Source organism: Rana temporaria, chromosome 7 (genome assembly GCF_905171775.1).
Source record: "Rana temporaria chromosome 7, aRanTem1.1, whole genome shotgun sequence".
Taxonomy (NCBI): domain Eukaryota; kingdom Metazoa; phylum Chordata; class Amphibia; order Anura; family Ranidae; genus Rana; species Rana temporaria.
Genome location: NC_053495.1, coordinates 34,733,626 through 34,739,625, shown reverse-complemented (window position 1 = coordinate 34,739,625; position 6,000 = coordinate 34,733,626).

Sequence of the window (6,000 nt, the reverse complement as noted above, 5' to 3'; positions counted from 1 at the left end):
TAATTATTATTATTCACTTATGGACTTTTTTGCACATTCATTTATTTAATTTCTCTCCCAATTGGGAGTTTGCACTAATCATGGACATTAATGTATTGTCGTGGCATTATTAATATGTACATTTGGATTTATTCATCACTTTAACGAATCACTGTTATTGACTCAACTATTTATTTGTTTATATATAGAAGGTCAACACTTGCTAGCGCCCCCTTTTATGTCATTTACTCGTATGGTTACAAATCACTGTAATTGTAGGGAGCAGCTCAGCATTTAATATTTATTCATTAATATTTGTATTTGGCGCGAGATTTTACCCCCCATAGTTCCATTATTCTATGGGAATTCCATCTCCCTGTTAAAGTCTATGGGCATTCCATTCTGTCATTCCTTTTAGTATGTCCCCCAAAATCGCCTAAGTGATCGTTTAACTGTCAGATTGCTACTGCTGCAATTGCTTCTGTTTTTTTTCTATAGGGGGCATATCCAATCAGCATAACTTGTTTCTGTCAGTCAAAAGTCATATCCTTAGGGACATACTAAAAGGAATGACAGAATGGAATGCCCATAGACTTTAACAGGGAGATGGAATGCCCATAGAGAATAAGGGGGCAAATCCACAAAAAAACCTGCCTAACTTAACTTTCAGCAGTTAAGTTACACTGGCGGAAAATTTCTACCTAAGTGCCCGATCCACAAAGCACTTACCTAGAAATTTTCGGCTGTGTAACTTAAGTGCCTCCGTCGCAAGGCGGTCTTCTCATCCAGGGGGCGATGACAATTTAAATGAGACGCGCTCCCGCGCCGGACATTCTGCGCACGCGTGTTACGCGGCGAAAAATAAAATTTGAAATTTAAAAAAAATAGCGGCGATCGAAAAAAAGGTATGTTTTTACAAGGTGTTACTAGTTTACACCTTGTAAAAGCATCCCTAATTTTACGCAATGCAAAACGTAATTTACGCAGAAAACACAAAGCTAAAAAGCTTTGTGGATCTGCCTAAGTACTCATTTGCATACGCAAAGCGGCATTTCGACTCGAAATGCCCCCAGCGGCGGATGCGGTACTGCATCTTAAGATCTGACAGTGTAAGTGTCTTACAGATGTCAGATCTGCTGCCTATCTTTGGAAAAATCCTTTTGAGGATCAGATCCAAAGATAGGCACAGAGATACGCAGGCTGAACAGCAGTTCCGCCTGCGTATCTCCTTTGAGGATTTGGCCCAAGGGTACTAAGTGGAATGCCCATAGAGAATAATGGTAAAATTTAAAATTAATTTGCGACAGAGTCTTTAGATATATCAAATTAATTTTTTGCAAATCTACTTTTAAATATCATTGGCCGTGTTTAATGTTGAGATTAGGTGGGATTATTATTATTTTTTCTATGCCATAAAAAGGTGAATGACAGAAGGGAATGTCCATAGAGTATAATGGGAAGAAAAATATAAACTCATTTGCACACAGATCTTGGAGACATAATGCGCCAAATCCACAGACATGCAGCCTAACTTAACTTTTCAGAGTTAAGTTACACTGCCGCAATTTTCCGAAGTTAAGTACCGATCCTCAAAGCACTTACCCGGAAAATTGCGGCAGCGCAACTTAACTCCGTCCATCGTAAGGCGTTCCTAGTTTAAATGGGCGATTCCCATTTAAATTAGGCGCGCTCCCACGCCAGACGTACTGCGCATGCATGTGACGTAATTTTTCCTGACGTGCAGCGCGCAAACGTAATTTACGCCGTGCTTTGTGGATTGCGACGGGACAATAAAGTTGCGACGGGTGAAAAAAAATTTACGCGCCGGGAAAAAAAATTCAAATTTAAAAAAAAATCGCGGCGATCGAAAAAAAGGTCTGGTTTTACATGGTGTACTAACTTTACACATTGTAAAACCAGCCCTAATTTTACGCGTGCAAATCGTAACTTACGCAGAAAACACAAAGCTTAAAAGCTTTGTGGATCTGCTTAAGTACTCATTTGCATACGCTAGGCGGCATTTCGACTCGAAATGCCCCCAGCAGCGGATGCGGTACTGCATCTTAAAATCTAACAGTGTAAGTGTCTTACAGATGTCAGTTCTTCTGCCTAACTTTGGAAAAATCCTTTTGAGGATCGTTTCCAAAGTTAGGCACAGGGATACACAGGCTGAACAGCAGTTCCGCCTGCGTATCTCTTTTGTGGATTTGGCCCAATGACTTCACCTTTCCCACAGGTGTTCCTCATGTACAGTAGCAGATTGTAAGATTGAGATTATTTGGGATTACAGCTGTTTTCTATGGAATGACAGATAAATAATAGAAAGGAATGCCAATGGAGTATAATGGGAAGCAAGATGTGATCTGGAGTCAGAACCATTGGTCATATCAGATCAATCTTTAGCTGACATACTCTCTATGTTCAGGGATGATGTCCAAACTTGACGTTAAGAGGGATTATTATTGTGTTCTATGGAATGACAAACATAGGACAAAATGGAATGCCCATAGAGTATAATGGGAAGCTAGATGTCACCTGGAGTCAGAACCATTGGTCATATCAGATCGATCTTTAGCAGACATACTCTCTATGTTCAGGAATGATGTCCAAACTTGACGTTAAGAGGGATTATTATTGTTTTCTATGGAATGACAAACATAAGGCTGAGTATGGTTGGGTATTGCTGGGTATGGCTGAGTGTGGTTGGGATGCCTGAGCATGGACGGGTAGATGAGTGCTGCAATGGGCACATAGCAGTGCTGTGGGAACTACAGATGCAGCCCACAGCGCTGCTGCACCCGATCTCTCCGCTCACACTGTGCCGATCGGTACAGAGAGGGGAGTGAGGAACCGGACGTGATGCCGTTTTTTTTACAAGTGATTGCTTCGTCATTTTTCCGGCGCGATCACGTGGTAAATGGCTGCTGTCAGCGGCCATTTACTGTGATGCGCCGGGTCCGGTCACGGATACTTCTGTGTATGCGCCTGCGATTCTGGGAGGACTTCATAGTAGGCCGTCCCTGAGTTATCGAGCCACGCTGTAGCCTTCATTTGGCAATATCATGGTTGTTAAAGGGTTAAATCAAGGTTGGACATTTAAGCAGTTTAGCCAGTATACTTCTTTTAAGATTGCAGCCAATGGGGACCTCCTCAATTTTGCAACGAACACACATCAAAAAAATTGAACATACAATCCCAATCTTTGCAATATTCTCTCTAATTGAAATATTAGTATAAATTGAAGGTAATTTGAGATCAGCGACTGCACAGTTTCGACAACAACGTGTTCTTCATCAAGCAGCATGTGTGAAGAGAATATTGCATCTTCAATCTTTATACTAGGGATGAGCCGAACACCCCCCCCCCCCCGTTCGGTTCGCACCAGAACCTGCGTACAGAGCAAAAGTTTGTGTGAACTTTAGAACCCTGTTAAAGTCTATGGGACTCGAACGTTTGAAATCTAAAGTGCTAATTTTAAAGGCTAATATGCAAGTTATTGTCCTAAAAAGTATTTGGGGACCCGTGTCCTGCCCCAGGGAACATGTATCAATGCAAAAAAAGTTTTAAAAACTAACGTTTTTTCGGGAGCAGTGATTTTAACCACTTAAACCCCCTTCGTGCCCAGACCAATTTTCAGCTTTCAGCGCTGACTAATTTTGAATGACAATTGCGCGGTCATACAATGCTGTACCCAAATTATATTTTTATCATTTTTGTCCCACAAAGAGAGCTTTCTTTTGGTGGTATTTGATCATCTCTGCGATTTTTTTTTCTTGCGCTATAAACATAAAAATACAGACATTTTTGAAAAAAAAACACAATATTTTTTACTTTTTGTTATATTAATATCCCAATTTTTTTTTTAAAAAAATTAAAATTTCCCTTGGTTTAGGCAGATACGTATTCTTCTACATATTTTGGTTAAAAAATAAATCGCAATAAGAGTATATTGATAGGTTTGCACAAAAGTTATAGCGCCTACAAAATAGGGGATAGATTTATGATTTTTTTATATTTTTTTTACTAGTAATGGCGGCGATTTGCGATTTTTTTGTCAGGCCTGCGATATTTCGGCGGACACATCGGACACTTTTGACACAATTTTGGGACCATTCACATTTATACAGCGATCAGTGCTATAAAAATGCACTAATTACTGTATAAATGTGACTGGCAGTGAAGGGGTTAACACTAGGGGGTGAGGAAGGGGTTAAATGTGTATCCTGGGTGTGTTCTAACTGTGTGGGGGGAGGGGACTGACTGGGGGAGGTGACCGATGCTGTGTCCCTATGTACAAGGGACACAGATCGGTCTCCTCTCTCCCTGACAGGATGTGGAGCTCTGTGTTTACACACAGAGCTCGACGTCCCTGCTGTGTTACCGACGATCGTGGGGACCTGGCGGACATCGCGGCCGCCAGGCACACGCATCGGCTTCCCAGTGATGCGCCGGGCACAGTGTTTCCCCGCTGCGCACCCCCAGCGGCGCGCACGGGGAATGTAAACAAGAGGACGTCCAAAGACGTCCACCCGGCACTTGAGAGCCGCGCTGTGGACGTCTTTTGTCTATAGCGCGGATCTCAAGTGGTTAATAACGCCTGAAGGGTCTGGAATTGATATTTGGGGGGAACCCCACGTCTTTTTTTTTTTTTTGATGCAGGGTTCCCCTTAATATCCATTCCAGACCTGAAAGGCCTGATAATTGAATTTGGGGCGACCCCCACACATTTTTTTTATTTTTTATGAATGACTTTTCTGTGTATTCCCGGGAGCCGACAATTCATTATAGCCGTGATTGGTTTTAAATTACTTTTTTTCCTTCAGAAATTAAACTTTGTGCAGAGACAGTTCAAAGCACAGGAAACAAGCGCTACTTTACAGGCATACTATACACTCCCCCTAGGTATGAAATTTAAAGGAATATTTCACTTTTATTGTTTCACTTTAAACATTATTAAAAACACTGCTCCCCAAAAAAATTCAGTTTTTAAAAAAAAATTGCATTGATACATGTCCCCTGGGGCAGGACCCAGGTCCCCAAACACTTTTTATGACAATAACTTGCATATTAGCCTTTAAAATTAGTACTTTAGATTTCAAACGTTTGAGTCCCATAGACTTTAACTGGGTTCTAAAGTTCACACGAACTTGCCGTGAACACCCCAAATTGTTCGCTGTTTGGCAATGTTCGAGTCGAACATGAGTTCGACTCGAACCCAAAGCTCATGCCTATTCACGCCTTATTTCCTCTTGAGGCATAAACGCTCCATTGATTACTGAAACCACCAACCTTGGAGGCAGTTGCATAGGGACCTCTGTGTGATCACTCAAGCCCCGGGATCATGCTGGCCACCCATCTCTTCATTTTGTGATAAGGCACTGGGTTTTAATTTAACTATAGGTGGCTGTAATAGTGGCTAATCTCCTATGAAATTCCAAACACATGATGAATCCCCTCCAAATATACCCCTCAAGAAAGCATTGGCTTCTTCCTGAAATGCGTCGAGTGGGAGTGGAGAGAGTGTTTGTGTCAGAAGTCTAGTTGGAGGCCAAGGTGCTGAGAGGGCCCCCCTTGCGGCTGAGTGCAGCGCAACCCTGAAGGTGGAACAGGAAATGCAGTGCCCAAAGAAGCAGGGTTTGCCGGTGGCTGTGGCCTGGAGAAGCTGAAGCAAGCTGGATGCACTGTGTGGCAGGCATGCTAGAAAGGAGCCAGATGTAGCAGGTATCTGGGAAATCCGGTAGGAGAACCAGAGGCCAGGCCAGGGGTCATAAACAGTAAGATCAGTCCTTAAGCAGATTCAGGGTTCAGGTACAAGCCAAAGTCATTCACGGTAAGACAGGCAGAAGCAGAGTCGGATAGCCAAGTCGGGATCAAGCAGTGGAGCAGGCAGAAGTAGGTCAGAATATAAGCCAGGATAAGCGGGTAGAGGAAGCCGGGTCATTCAACGGGAAGTCCAAGATCAGAATGCAGGAGCTGACTATAATCCAGCAACTCAGGGATCTCAGCAGTGGGTTTATATAG